This window comes from Mesoplodon densirostris, chromosome 5, assembly GCF_025265405.1.
Source record: "Mesoplodon densirostris isolate mMesDen1 chromosome 5, mMesDen1 primary haplotype, whole genome shotgun sequence".
Classification (NCBI taxonomy): domain Eukaryota; kingdom Metazoa; phylum Chordata; class Mammalia; order Artiodactyla; family Ziphiidae; genus Mesoplodon; species Mesoplodon densirostris.
Genome location: NC_082665.1, coordinates 68786188 through 68802787, shown reverse-complemented (window position 1 = coordinate 68802787; position 16600 = coordinate 68786188).

The following is a 16600-nucleotide window of genomic DNA, read 5'->3' as shown; positions in this document are numbered from 1 at the left end:
CAACCCAGGAAACCCCAGACAAGGTGGAGGTGCCAGCTGTCCTTGAGTCCAGGTGGTGACACCAGTGACATCAGTGACACCAGAAGCAGCAAGGCACCAGAAAACCTGGAGGCACAAGCAGCTATAATGAGGGTACGTGGTGACATCTTTGGCAGAGGCGGTGAGAGTGGAAAGTGCCAATTCTCAAGTATTGGGTTGGCCAAAAAATTCGTTCGGGTTTTTCTCTAGGGTGTGCTGGAAAAACCCGAACGAGCTTTTTGGCCAACCCAATATAATGAGAGGCAGCTCAGGTAAGAGAAACCAGAAATGTGTTATAGTTCCACCTGTTGAAAAACAAAAAAGGCTCCTAAGTACTAATCTGGTGAATTGTTTAGAATCAAGTTCAAAAAAAAAAAGGTTTACCTAAAGAAGAAAAGTGTTTGCCACCTCAAATGAACTGGCAGAGGAAAACTCATCAAGCACCGTGAAAAACCACGGTAAGAAGGTATCACAAAAAGAAATGGGCAATTCTCCAGAAACCAAACAAAAAGCCATGGAATATTGCAACCTAACTGATCTAGAATTCAAAACAGCTCTCATGAAGAAACTCAACGAGCTACCAGAAAACTCAGAAAAGCAGTTCAATGAGCTCAGGAATAAATTTAACGAACAGAAGGAGTATTTTACCAAAGAGATTGAAATTCTAAAAAGGACCAAACAGAAATTCTGGAGCTTAAGAACTCAATAAATTCGAGGAAGAATGCATCAGAAAGCATTGGAAATAGAGCAGACCACATGGAAGAGAGAAAGAGTGATCAGGAAGATAGAACTGTACAAATGATACAGGTAAATGGGGAGAGAATTAAGAAATTCTATGAGAATTGTTTGACTCTATTAGGAAGGGCAGTATTAGGATAATGGATATCTCAGAAGGAGAAGAGAGGGAAAAAGGAACAGAGAGTTTATTTAAGGAAATAATAGCTGCGAACTTCCCAAGCCTGGGGAAGGAACTGGGTATATAGATACAAGTCCATTAAGCTAAGAGAACATCTAATTACCTCAGTGCAAAAAGACCTCCTCCAAGACACATTATATTCAAACTGTCAAAATTGAATGATGAAGATGGAATTTTAAAGGTAGCCAGGGAAAGAAGGATGGTAACCTACAAAGGAACCTCCATTAGGCAATCAGCAGATTTCTCAGCAGAAGCATTAACTGACAGGAGAGCATGGAATGATATACTCAAATATTGAAAGATAAAAACTGTCAGCCAAGAATATGCAGATATGAAGGAGAAATAACGGCTTTCCTAGACAAACAAAAGCCAAGAGTGTTCATCACCATTAGACCTGCCTTACAAGAAATATTGAAAGGAACTCTTCTACCTGAAACAAAAAGGCAAAAGTACACAAAACTTTGAGTAAAGTAGTAAATAGAATCAGAAAATCACAACTCTATATCAGAATAGGTATTATTTTTCTTGTTTATTTGTACTCAAATAGGCTGAATTATATTTTAGAACAGATTAGGGTTCAGAACAAAATTGAGCAGAGAGGACAGGGAGTTCCCTTATGTCCCCTGCTCCTCCCTGCCTGCCCCACGCCCTCCAGGTGCTCAGAGCCTGGCACTCTTCAACTATCCTTTGAACATCCTGCACCAGAGCAACGTTTGGTCACAATGGACGAACCTACGTGGACACCTCATGATCACCCAGAGTCCAGAGCTTACCCTAGGGTTCATTCCTGGTGTTGTACATTTTATAGGTTTGTTTTTATTTTTAAAGAATTTTTTTAAAAAAATATTTATTTATTTTTGGCTGCGTTCGGTCTTCGTTGCTGCATGCGGGCTTTTCTCTAGTTGTGGTGAGCGGGGGCTACTCTTCGTTGCACTGCACTGCCTTCTCATTGCAGTAGCTTCTCTTGTTGTGGAGCATGGGCTCTAGGCACACAGGCTTCAGTAGTTGTGGCACGCGGGCTCAGTAGTTGTGGCTCATGGGCTCTAGAGCACAGGCTCAGTAGTTGTGACGCATGGGCATAGTTGCTCCGAGGCATGTGGGATCTTTCCAGACCATGGCTCGAACCCGTGTCACCTGCATTGGCAGGTGGATTCTTAACCACTGAGCCACCAGGGAAGTCCCCATTCTATAGGTTTTGACAAGTGTATCTCATAGTGACAAGTGTATCAATAGTGTTGTCGGGGAGGAAGAGCTTTTCCTCTGCTTTTCTAGGTTCTTCTGGCTAATCTAAGAATTAAATTGAGACAGCAGATGAACAGGAGAAAGTCAAAGTTGAATAACACATGAGAGTCCCAGGAAAACTGATTCACTCATCAAAGTGGCTGAAGCCCTCATCTTCAATACCATTCTCAGCTAAAGACAAACGAAGATGTCAAGGGTGGAGAGAGTCAATTTGGGGAGGTGACCAGGGAAAACACAGTGGACAAGGGTGACTGTGATGCACATTTAAGTCCGTGCCTTCCCCTCTCTGGCCGTCCTTGTCCTCAATAAGATTTTTTAGAGAATGGGTGATCCTCCTCTTCCAGGTTCTGAGAGGGAGTCACCCTTACAAATGGAAAATTTTCTTATGAAAGGGCAACTCCTACTTGGTTTCCAGAGCCCTTTCCACAACTCAAGAAATAACCAGCTTCAAACAATATGACAAAGAGACATAGGTGAGGGTGGCAAATTCTGCTCCCCTACACATGCGTCCACGGGAGAAACCCTGCTGGGAGAACCGAGTCACTTGCCAAAATGGCCCAAGCCCTCCTCTGAAAAACACCTTTGGCTCCTAAAGACCAAAGAGGGTGTGGAGGGTAGTGGTTTGGGACTTCAAAGGGGAGGAAGGTCACTCACCCAGAGATGGAAAAGCAAAGGTTTGGTAAACCAGTGTTTGCTGCACTATGCAGAGATGATGGGACACAGCAGCGTGGACTCAGATCTCTAGGAGTTTCTCCCACCACACCCAGTCCCATATTCTTTAGCGACCTCTCTGGTGATCACTTACCAGTCCCCCCTGCCCCCATGGAGTGAGGATGACCATGAGGAGGCAGCACCTGGCCCTGCAAGGGGGACAGGTGTGCCTCCCTTTCTGTCTCTACCCCCCAAGAGAGCTGCTCACAGGACACACCACTGCAGTGGAGACCTGAGGGGCTAGCTGGGAAAGGGAAACGACTCATAGCTCAGCCTCGGGCACCTGAGGGGAGACCTGGAGTGCATGTTCACATGCTGACTGATGGGAGTGCAGTGCAATGGCAGGATGGCACTCACCACCACGGCGGGGAGGTGAAGCGACAGTGTGTGCTGCATCAGAGGACCCCAGCACTGCCAGCTGGATGCTGCACCCCTGCCTTCCACACACCACCAATGGGCAGGGAGGAGAGGCAAGGGCCCCCATGGACAGAACCAGAAGAGTGACCCATTTGCCATGAACGTCTGTCCTTTGTCTGGTGTGGCTTTGGCCTGGCCCAGGAGAACGTGACATCACCACATCAATCCAGAATAGGTTGTTAAACACTTAATTAGAGCACACAGGTTAAAGGGGGAACATCAATAAAAATAACTAGAGCTACTTCAACTTGGTAACAAAATCACAACCTTAAAAGGGATAGAGACAACAATAACAAATAATAATAATAATAAGGGAAAAGGAAAAGGACAGAACTCATATAGGCTAATGAAGATAAGACGCTATCACAGAAAAAGGACTATTTTATCTATGAGCTGTTTTATACAAACCTCATGGTAACCACACAACATAAATCTAGAGTAGAGATGCAAAACATAAGAAAAGAAGAAACAGAGAAAAAAAATCATAGAAAACCACCAACCAAATGGCAGACAGAAACATAAGGAAAAAGAAATGATGGAGAAATAATGGAGATATAGAACAACCAGACAACAAAAGATAAAATGGCAGTACTAAGTCCTCATTTATCAATAAATATCCTAAATATAAATGGATTGAATTCAACAACCAAAAGAGACAGAGTGGCTGTGTGGATTAAAAAACAAGACCCAACTATATGTTGCCTCTAGGAGAATCATCTCAGGGCTAAAAACAAACATAGGCTCAAAACGAAGGAGTTGAAGATGATATTCCAAGCAACTGGAAGCCAAAAGAAAGCAGTTGTAGCCATATCTCATCAGATAAAATAGACTTCAAGCTAAAAAATGTAGCAGGAGACAAAGATGGACCTTATATAATGATAAAGGGGACAATTCATCAAGAAGACATAACAGTTATTAATACACATACACTGAACATAGGAGCACAAAACATATAAAGCAGAATTAACAGACTTAATGGGAGAAATTGACAGCAGAACAACAATAGTAGGGACTTTAACACATCACTTACATCAATGGATAATTCATCCAGACAGAAAGTCAACAAAGAAATAGTGACCTGAAATGAAACATTAGACCAGAAGGACTTAATAGATTTTTACATAACATTCCATCCAAATGCAGCAGAATACACATTCTTCTCAAGGGCATATGGAACATTCTGAAGGATAGACTGTATACTGGGACACAAAACAAATCTCAACATATTTAAGAAGATTAAAATCATATCAAGCATCTTTTTGACCACAACAGTATGAAACTAGAAATCAACTACAAGAAGAAAGCTGGAAAAAACCACAACTATTGGGTCAATGAAGAAATCAAAGGAGAAATAAAAAAATACCTGAAGACAGGGCTTCCCTGGTGGCGCAGTGGTTGAGAGTCCGCCTGCCAATGCAGGGGACATGGGTTCGTGTCCCGGTCCGGGAAGATCCCACATGCCGTGGAGCGGCTGGACCCGTGAGCCATGGCCGCTGAGCCTGCGTGTCCAGAGCCGGTGCTCCGCGACGGGAGAGACCACAGCAGTGAGAGGCCTGCGTACCGCAAAAAAAAAAAAAAAAAAAAAAAACCTGAAGACAAATGAAAACCAAAATCTATGGGATGTAGCAAAATCTATGGGATGTAGTAACTAAGAGGGAAGTTTATAGCAATAAAGGCCTATCTCAAGAAACAAGAAAAATCTCACTGAACAATCTAACCTTACACCTAAAGTAATTAGAAAAAGAACAAATGAAGCCTAAAGTCAGGAGAAGGAAATAATAAAGATCAGAGTGGAAATAAATGAAGTAGAGACTAAAAAGACAACAGAGAAGATCAATGAAACTAAGAGCTCGTTCTCTGAAAAGATAAACAAGATTGACAAACCTTTAGCTAGACTCACTAAAAAAAAAAAAGGAGAAAAACCTCAGGTAAATAATATCAGAAATGAAAGTGGATAAATTACAATGGCTGCCACAGAAATACAAAGGATTATAAGAAAATATTATGAACAGGCACATGGCAACAAATTGGACAACCTAGAAGAAATGGACGAATTCTTAGAATCACACAATCTTCTAAGAGTAAGTCATGAAGAAATAGAAAATCTGAATAAACTGCAGAGCCAGCCTCTGAGGAGGGGTTGGAAGATGCTGGGACTGAGGGAGCCCACATCAGTCCTGTCACTAACATCTAAGCAGGGCCAGGCCTGCAGGAGGGGCTGTGACAGTGAGTGGAAGAGGAAGGAAGAAGGTGAGGAGGCCTCAGTGGAGGGAAAGGGGAGTTCACGGGCCAGTAGCCCCTTCCAGTGGATGTTTGCGTGTTAGAAATGCACATGGACTGTTGAGGCAGTTAGAGGGTGGCTGCCTGTGACCATAGCAGATCCCAAAGCATCTGGTGCCAACACTCGTGTAACTAGAATCTCCCCTCCAGCCACTCCCTACTCCAACTCTTTAGACACATGGCTAATGCCCTCTTTTTTAAACTTCATTTTTTGTCACAGTTCTTTCCTTTCCTAAAATTTAGTGCAGTGGTTTTCAAATTGTCCTCAAGGGACTCTAAAGTTTCCTCAGAGCTCTCCCAGCGCCTGGAGGGGAAGGGGAAGGGGAAGGATGGAAGGAGAAATAGCAGTTAGCTTCCCCTAGAGGCTTTGCCTCTGCTCTTTGCTTCAACCAGAGTGGCATGGCTACACACAGAGGAGAGAGGAGAATTCTGTATTTTCCGGAATTCCTTTTAGAAGGAGTGCTCTATTCTTACAAAAGAATTTTCTTCTTCAGCCCCATTTAGGGAGGAAGCTGAGACCCTGTGGCCTGGGTGTTGGCTGGCTTCCTGGCTTGAGAAAAGCAGTTTTTGTTCTGCCTTCAGAAGGAGGGGGAACAGTTCAGCCTGCCAGGTGGCAAGGGGCCAGCCTGTGCTCCCTGATGAGACCCCTCCTTGTGACTTCAAACGGGCAGAAAGTTGACTAAACTTGCAAAATGCTTGGCACGAGAGGATTTTTTTGAGGGGGAGTGCGCTGTCTGAGTTTCATGCCTGTATTGCTGTGGAGGAAAGCAGAGTGACCAGAAGAGAATCGGGAGACCTTAGGGCTCAGTAAACTCTTGGGGAGTCATAGGGTTTCCTCCAGCTCCAGAGTAGGGGTGTGGTAACCCTACCTAGATCTCTTTACATGGGAGCTCCCAATTCCCATCTAGGCTACATGTACTTTGAGGTTCCAGGTGGAATTTTTTCCCCCATTTTTAAAATTGAAGCATAATTTATGTGTGGCAAAATGCACACATTTCAAGTGCACAGCCCAGTAATACATGCCTACGTGTTTACAGTTGTATACACCTATATAGTAAATTATATCTTATTTCCATCATCCCCCCAATTTTCCTCATGCCTTTTCCCAGTCACTACCGTTTGCTCAACCACCAGTTTTGCCCATTTTAAACTTTATATAAGTGGAATCATATCATAGATGTTCTTTTGTGTTTGGCTTCTTTTGCTGATGTTTTTGAGATTCACCCATGTTGTCGCTTTTATCAATAGTTTGTTCTGGGCTTCCCTGGTGGCGCAGTGGTTGGGGGTCCGCCTGCCGATGCAAGGAACACGGGTTCGTTCCCCGGTCCGGGAGGATCCCGCGTGCCGCGGAGCAGCTGAGCCCGTGAGCCATGGCCGCTGAGCCTGCGCGTCCGGAGCCTGTGCTCCGCAACGGGAGAGGCCACAACAGTGAGAGGCCCGCGTATCGGAAAAAAAAAAAAAAAAAAAAAAAAAATAGTTTGTTCTTTTTTTGTTTTCTTTTTTTATTGTGGTGCACTATTCCATTGTAAGAATGTACCACATTTGTTTATCCAGTCTCCTGATAATGGGCATTTAGGTTGTTTCTAGTTTTTGCCTATTTTGAATAAATCTGCTATGAACAAGTCATTTCTCTTGGGTATATACCTAGGAGTGGAAATCCTGGGATATAAGGAAGGTGTATGTTTAACTTTATTAAAAACTGCCAAATAATTTTCAATGTGGTTGTACCATTTAAACTCCGTTGACAGTTCATGAGAGCTCTAAATGCTCCATCCACTTTCACACTTGGTTTTGTCAGTCTTTTAAATTTTAGCCATTCTTGTGGTTATATATTGTATCTCTCTGTGGTTTAATTTGCATTTCCCTAATGAGTAACAATTTTGGGGACCGTTTCATGTGCTTATTGATTATTTGGATGTTTTCTTTCATTAAGTGCCTATTTAAGTCTTGCCCCCTGCTCCTTACTTTTTTTTTTTTTCTTCTGTTCTGGAAATTTCTTTATATATTCTGGATATGAGTTCCATCTATCTACTTACTTATCTATCTATCATCTATCTATCTGTCTATCTATCTATCTCTTTGTCTATCTCTCTAGTCTATCTATCATATTTTCTCCCAATCTATAGCTTGTCTTTTTACTTTCACAATGGGCATTTTTTATTCTATTTATTTATTTTTTTAACAAATTTAATCAGTTATACATATACATATGTTCCCATATCCCCTCCCTTTTACGTCTCCCTCCCACCCTCCCTATCCCACCCCTCCAGGCAGTCACAAAGCACCGAGCTGATCTCCCTGTGCTATGCAGCTGCTTCCCATTAGCTATCTACCTTACGTTTGGTAGCTTCACAATGGGCATTTTTTGATGAGCAGAAGTTTTTCATTTTGATGAAGTCCATTTTTTCTTTCATAGTTATTGCCTATGACATGTTTTAAAAATATTTATCTACACTTAGGTTCAGGAATACACCTTCCTGTATGTTCTTTTAGATGCTTTATGGTTTTAGCTTTTACATTTAAATATATGATCCATCTGTGAGGGAGGGAGTTCAAGTTTCTTTTCTTTTTCTTTACAGACTGCTAGTTGCTCCATACCACTTACTGGAAAAAACAAAACAAAACAAAAAACCTTCTTTCACCACTGAATTTAATCAATGCAGTTGTTGAAAATAAATTGACTATATAAGTGTAGGTCTATATACTTACTATTAAGTGTCTCTTTCCCATCAGGTCCTGATAAGTCAAGAGAACAGGGAAAAGGGACTTCCCTGGTGGCGCAGTGGTTAAGAATCTGCCTGCCAATGCAGGGGACACTGGTTCGATCCCTGGTCCAGGAAGATCCCACATGCTGCAGAGCAACTAAGCCCATGCACCACAACTACTGAAGCCCGTGTGGTCTAGGGCCCGTATGCCACAACTACTGAATCCCAGGTGCCTAGAGCCTGTGCTCTGCAGCAAGAGAAGCCACCGCAATGGGAAGCCCGTGCACCGCAACAAAGAGTGGCCCCTGCTCGCTGCAGCTAGAGAAAGCCCGCGCACAGCAACGAAGACCCAACGCAGACAGAAATAATAAATAGATACATAAATAAAAATTTTTAAATAAAGAGAGAGAAAGGGGAAAAGGCAGCAAATTTCAGGTATCTTTCCAAGGAAATCTAGATGTATAGAGTAAGGCATGTGGAAGGAAATGGTGCATGTTTGTTAAGTTTGTCCTTCCCTTGTCCCTAAGAACTATATTCCTATAATGCATATAGTTCTTCTGGTGGTAAAGGCATTAAATGCCAGGTTTGTAACCAGGTTATGTGAATTTAGGGAGTGACCTAGCCTGTGACTGAGGCTCTCAAATTTTCATCTTTTCCCCAATCCCCTTTGCTGTTACTATACTCACCTACTTTCCCTGTCTCATCTATTAAAATTTACTCTTAGGAAAGAATCTGCAAATCTGTCACAAAAAGGTACAAATGACTAACAAAAATCTTTCATGGATGTTGACATTCTGGCTGGAGTAAGTGCTTTGAGATGAAGAAATACGATGGTGAAATTTTATATATGAGATGAGCAAATACATTTTGGGAAGTATTTATAGTCTATTAATCTATTAATCACACCAGTTAGGTCATCCACCCCTTTGTACAGATAAAGCAGTGTTTCCTTGATTCAAAAACTTGTTCTGACTTTGCTAAACCACAAATGCCTCTTCTACCTCCATCCTTCTCCAAGGATCCACCTTTATCCATTCCAACAACCTAAAGTTGGTGGAAGTTGCTCACAAGAGAGGAGGTAGTTTTATAATATGGGAAAAACATGTTGGATTGAACAATTCTAGAGAAGAGCTGAAAACTTCGCAAAAAAGTATCTAATTGTCCCCATGTGTTTACATTTTCTTAAATTTTCACTAGATTTTAAACTCTATTTAAATATACAGTTTAGTGATTGGTGTCTGCATTAAATCTTCTTTAATATTTTTTTCATCTCTTTCCTGAGGTATAACTAGTGAATAAAATTGTAAGGTATTTAAAGTGTACATTGTGATGCTTTGATATATATGTACATTGTGAAAGGATTCCAGTGTCGAGTTAATTAACACCTCCATCACCTCAAATATTTACCTTTTTTGGGTGGGGGTAGTGAAAAACTTCAGTCTATTCTCTTAAAAAAGTTTAATTATTCAATACAGAATTATCAACAATAGTCACCATATTTCTCATTAGATCTTCATACCTAATCATCTCATAACTGACAGTCGTACACTTTTACCAGCCTCTCCTTATTTCTCCCATCCCCAGCCTCTAGCAACCACCATTCCACTCTCTGTTACTATGAGTTCAATTGCTTTTTTTCCCCTTAGATTCCACATATAAGTGATACCATGTAGTATTTGTCTTTCTCTGTCTGGCTTATTTCATTTAGTAAAATGCCTTCTACGTTCATCCATGTTGTTACAAATGGCAGAATTTCCTTCTTTTTAAAGACCAAATAATGTTCCATATATCTTTATCTAACAATATATCATCTATCTCACATTTTCTTTATCTGTTCATTTGTTGATGAACACTTAGGTTGTTTCCATACCTTGAATGCTGTGAATAATACTGCAATAAATATGAGAGTATTCTTCAAGATAGTGATTTCATTTCCTTTGGCAATATACCCAGAAGTGGGATCGCTGGATCATATGGTCACTCTATTTTTTTTTAGACACCAATTGTACTTGAACATTTGTTACCTTTTTTAAAAATTAATTAATTAATTAATTAATTTTTGGCTGTGTTGGGTCTTCATTTCTGTGCGAGGGCTTTCTCTAGTTGTGGCGAGCGGGGGCCACTCTTCATCACGGTGCATGGGCCTCTCACTGTTGTGGCCTCTCTTGTTGCGGAGCACAGGCTCCAGATGTGCAGGCTCAGTAGTTGTGGCTCACGGGCCTACTTGCTCCGCGGCATGTGGAATCTTCCCAGACCAGGGCTTGAACCCGTGTCCCCTGCATTAGCAGGCAGATTCTCAATCACTGCACCACCAGGGAAGCCCTATTTTTAATTTTTTGAAGAACCTCCATACTGCTTTCCATAGTGGTTATACCAGTTTACATTCCCACCAGCAGTGTACAAGGGCTCCCTTTTCTCCACATTCTCCCCAGTATTTGTTATCTCTTGTCTTTTTCTCCCAGCTTTATTGAGAAATTATTGACACATAACACTGGGTAAATTTAAGGTATACAAGGTGATGATTTGATGTATGTACATATTGTGAAATGATTACCACATAATAAAGTTTGTTAGCACAACCATCACTTGACATAGTTGCCTTTTTGTGTGTGTGCTGAGAACATTTAAGATGTATTCTCTTAACAACTTTCAAGTATACAATTACAGTATTGTTAACTATAATCACCGTGCTGTACATTACATCCCCAGAACCTATTCATCTTATAATTGGAAGTTTGTACCCTTTGACCACCTTCATCCATTTCACCCACGCTTGCCCCTGGCAATGGCTGATTTACTCATTGACTCTCTGTTTCTATGAGTTTGGTTTTTAAAAAATTTTGTTCTTTTTTTTTTTGTTTTTTTAGCTAGCATATATAAGTGAGGCCATACAGTGCTTGTTTTTCTTTGTCTGACTTATTTCACCTAGCATAATGCCCTTGAGGCCCATCCACATTGTCTCAAATAGCAGGTTTTCCTTCTTTTTTAAATGGCTGAATAACACACACACACACACACACACACATGCATACATACATACATATATATATGCTTTATACAAACATAATGCTGTAATAAACATGGGGGTGCAGATATTTTTTCAAGATAGTGATTTTGTTTTCTTCAGAAAAACCCAGAAGTGGAACTGCTGGATCATATGAATTAGAATTCAAGAATAAATCTTTCAGCAACCTGCAGCTTTTCTCACTTCAAAAGGGAGTGTAGCATCGATCATCTTCTCCTTCTCTGCAGGACAAAGGAACTGTGATCTCAGCAAACCCAATGGCTTTTGGGAACTCTCAGAACAATGTAGAAAAGCTTGTATGACCTCTGCCCAGTAGCTTGGTTTCTGAGTTACATTGTGTTATTGCCCTTTGAGGGGACAGGGAAGGGAATTATAGGGGTTTACACGCCCTGGATACTCATCAAGTGACCTGGCAGAATTGGAGTTGGCTCAGTCAATTTTTATGACAAATGATAAATGCCAGGGTGGAGTAGTATTATGCAATCAATGTTACTACACCTCTCCCTAGGGAGAAAATTCTGTCCTGCTGGATACTCTAAGATCATAGGCGTCTCCCAGCATGGCTTCATGTCAACTTACACCCTGGGAAAAATGGACTCATACATAAACTTAAGGCTGTGCTCTCAAAGGTTTCTTGTTATATGTTAATTTATGTTTGGCTTGGCATGGGCTAATTGTGCTGCCGGTTCAACTTAGTAGTGCTTTCCAACATATGATCTGGGGACCACCTACACCAGAATCCCCTGGGATGCTTGTTTAATGCAGGTTCTGAGCCCCATCCCACACTTATTAAATTACAGTCTCTAGGGTGAAGCTTTGAATCTGCATTTTTAAAAAGCTCCCCAGGCAAGTCTTGTGTGCATTAAATTTAGAGACCTAGCAAATAACAATTCTGGTGTCCTAAGCTTACAGATGTAGTAGGGCAGTGAAAAGGAGGAAATCTGGAAGACCAGTCCATTGCTATTTGGAAGCCATTTTTACAAAGAGAAAACAAATGAACACAACTCAAGGAAAGAGCTAAAGCAGATGTTGGTAATGTGTTGTTCATATCAAGTTGAAGGCAAGTTGATTCTGGGTTTCATATTGTAGCACATTCAGCTGGGAGCATGTAATGAGCCAGTCCTTAAAAGTGCTTGTCCTAGTCCAATGGCTATGGCCCCAATCCTAGCTGAGGATTCTGTGACCAGACAGGTTAATTTATTTTTGGCTGTGTTGGGTCTTTGTTGCTGCACGTGGGCTTTCTCTAGTTGCAGTGAGCAGGGGCTACTCTTCGTTGAGGTGCGCGGGCTGCTCATTGCGGTGGCCTCCTGGGCTTCAGTAGTTGTGGCATGTGGGCTCAGTAGTTGTGGCTCGTGGTCTCTAGAGTGAAGGCTCAGTAGCTGTGGCTCACAGGCTTAGTTGCTCCGCGGCATGTGGGATCTTCCAGGACCAGGGCTTGAACCCGTGTCCCCTGCACTGGCAAGAGGATTCTTAACCACTGTGCCACCGGAGAAGTCCCAGGTGGAGCTATTTAATCAGCAGAGGACAGAAGATGATCATAGATACACCACATTGTTAATCAAAAGTCAAACTGATCAGTATTTCTCCGCAATCTGTAGAATCCCTTTGCCTACTGTGTCATTTCCATTTTAACATTTCTAGTGCTCCCTTTCCCCTGCACTGACTCAGCCACCCTGGGAAAGAAGGTAAGACAGAGTTAAACATTAAACTGTCTCTTATTTTACATCCATTGATATTTAGAAATACTGTATTCTTATAGAGGGCTTTCTAAAGACTGAAATGGAGCATTAGCAACCCAAACCTAGCATTAAACTGAATAAATGAGGTCTTGGCATAATATTATTGAGATCCTGGCAAGCTAACTTAAAGGCTTAATTGCACAGAAACCCAGGGGCAATATTGCTAGGAATTACTGAAATACACTGGCAGTTTATGACTTTACAAGGTCTCTCAAATTCACCCTTCCTTGAGTTCACAGGTATCACTCCATCAAAACTGTCCTCCTCCCCTTACTGGATTATTGCTGACACTTCCTAGCTGGGTCTCACCCTTCTAGTCCTTCCTGAAAATCGAACTCTTTCTCATTCACCACAAAAAATGTTGCTCCATAACTTGGGTATTTCCTGTCATCTATCAAATCCACCCTAAATTCTTAAGAATCGCACTCAAGTACTCAAGATCCTTCTTGAGCCAGCCTCCTCCCTTGGAACTCCCCTCCAGGTGAGTCCTAGTGTCTCTCACACCCCTTCCTCATTCTCATTTTTGCCTCCACATTCTTGCTCATACAATGCCCCTTCACATGGATGTTATTCTTCCTCCTCTCCATCAGTTTATGTTCAGTACTGCTTTCAAAAACCACACCACCCAGAGCTTTCTGCTTCCCCTTAGCTTTTGGTTTGCACTATATATTCTTGTTCTCGCAGGTATTACACTTATATTTTGTTTATTTTCTCCACAATCTGATTGTAATCTCTTCTGTGGCAGACCCTGTTGTCTTGGCTGCTACCCATTGTATTTCCGAGGTTATCAAACACAGCATCTGCCCAGCAAATGTGTGAGAAAATTCATGTCTCACCACTTTCATTTCGGTAGAAGGGGTCAACCATCCATCTGGAGTCCTTGAAGGTCATTTTCTGAACATGTTTTGGTCAAGTTCTCCATTTTTCAGTTGAGGAAACTGAAGATCAGTTTGGGTTCACGGTGCTTGTTAATCATAGGACTGGGACTGGACTTAACTACCAGTTTAAATGACCTTAAAAACCACAAAGAAAGAGAAATCCAGTCAATCACTTTGCTGGCAGGCTGTAACACCTTCTGGTGTCTGTCTGCTTATTGGTGTCTCTCTCATGATAAAACATAGTTTCACATATATAAGAATGATAAGGGTCACACTTTTCTTCTTTTCCTTTCTTTCTTCTCTTCATACAGAGAAGCTGGGCTTACATTTTCCAGATAAGCTGAAAAATATTTTCTGTATTTTCATACAGAAAATGGTTGGGCTCTAGAGAGACTGACAACTTAATGGTAAGAAAACCAGGACACCCTGGCAACTGTGGGTAGCCAGAGCCTTGGCGATCTCTGTCTTGGGCAGCAACTGAGGGCTAGCCAGGAAGCAGGTCAGAACTGATAAACCTGTGGAACAACTGAAGCAGGTTTCAAAACTGCAAATGGAACCCTTGTTTGGCCCTGGTTATCATTCCTTACACATCTGGGTTTAAACAACATTCATCAACATTCATACAACAGCCTTCAATTTTCCATCTTGAACTGATTATCTATTCCACCCAGCAATATTCTAAAAAGGATTCCAATCAGCCTGCCCAGGTGTTTAAAATACATCAACAAGGTAAACGTGTACCATATGTAATTAAAGAAATAGGGAATGGAGGAGGGAAGAAAAATAAGGGTAGGAAGAAAAAAAAATGAAGCCAACGTGAGGTTATTACACTAAATGCTGGCATCTCTAAGGTAGGGTTAGTTGCTGGAGACAAACTACAAATTTGGCTTTTAAGGTCGTTGGAGCCAAAGCAAAGAAGGAAACAGGATTACTTACACAATTCATGGAAATGAGAAAATAAGCTGAGAAAACCATAACTCAAAAAGACACATGAGGGCTTCCCTGGTGGCACAGTGGTTGAGAGTCCGCCTGCCAATGCAGGGGACACGGGTTCGTGCCCCGGTCCAGGAGGATCCCACATGCGGTGGAGCGGCTGGGCCCATGAGTCATGGCCACTGAGCCTGCGCATCCGGAGCCTGTGCTCCACAACAGGAGAGGCCGCAAGAGTGAGAGGCCCGTGTACCACCAAAAAAAAAAAAAAAAGACACATGTACCCCAATGTTCATTGCAGCACTATTTACAATAGCCAGGACATGGTAACAACCTAAATGCCCATTGACAGATGAATGGATAAAGGAGATGTGGTACATATATATAATGGAATATTACTCAGCCATAAAAAGAAATGAAATTGGGTCATTTGTAGAGAAGTGGATGGACCTAGAGTTTGTCATACAGAACGAAGTAAGTCAGAAAGAGAAAAACAAATGTCGTATGTTAAAGCATATATTTGGAATCTGGTACAGATGAATCTATTTGCAAGGCAGGAATAGAAACACAGATGTAGAGAACAGATGTGTGGACACAGTGGGGGAAGGGGAGGGTGGGATGAACTGGGAGATTAGGTTTGACATAAATACACTACCATGTGTAAAATAGCTAGCTAGTGGGAACCTGCTGTAGAGCACAGGGAGCTCAGCTCAGTGGGATGGGGTGGGGAAGGAGGTCCAAGAGGGAGGGGATATATGTATACACATAGCTAATTCACTTCATTGTACAGCAGAAACTAACACAACATTGTAAAGCAGTTATACTCCAATAATAAAAAAAAATGAGTTTCTAATGATAAGCATATCTGTTTCCTGATAGCAAGGCCGGATGGAATGTTCTCCCATGGGCCTAGAAAGAGAGGTTATTTAAAGCAATGAGGGCTGTCTTCAACACATCCTTACGGTAATTGCAAGTTCCACAAGGCTTAGATTTCTGTTTCTTATATACGGATGGAAGGGCAATGAAGAAAAAGCAATTTTGGACTTCCCTGGCAGTCCAGTGGTTAAGCCTATGTGCTACCAATGCAGAGGGCATGGATTCGATTCCTGGTCAGGGAAAATCCTGCATGCTTCATGGCGAGGCCAAAAAAAAAGAAAAAAGAAAAGGCAATTTTGAGAAGCAAAATAATCAGTGTAAAAATCCCTTGAGTTAGTTTAATCCAAAGATAAAATCTAAAGAATCGAGAAAAATAGATCCATTGGATCTCCCCTGCAATAACAGCAATAGCTCCCCACTGGTCTCCCCCTTCAACCATCCTCCTCTTTTTTTTTTTTTTTTTTTTTTTTTTGTTTTCCGGCCATGCCATGCTCAGCATGGGGGATCTTAGTTCCCTGACCAGGGATTGAACCCATGCCCCCTACATTGGAAACATGGAGTCTTAACCACTGGACCACCAGGGAAGTCCCAACCATGCTCCTCTTTAATCCATTCTTCACACAACAGCCAGATATGAAACAGCAAATCTGATCATATTGTTTCCTTAATTAAAACCCTTCAATAGCATTCCATTGTCCTTAGGCTACAGTTCTCCCTCTTTAACATGGCTCACAAGCACTTTCTGATTTGGTTCCTGCTAAATTCTCCTAGAGTGCCTTTCTTGCTGCCTCTACTCATGCTGGAAACCCCTCCCAGTGTTTCCATTTGGCTGGCTGATTCTTCTTTATCCTTCAGGCCTGTTA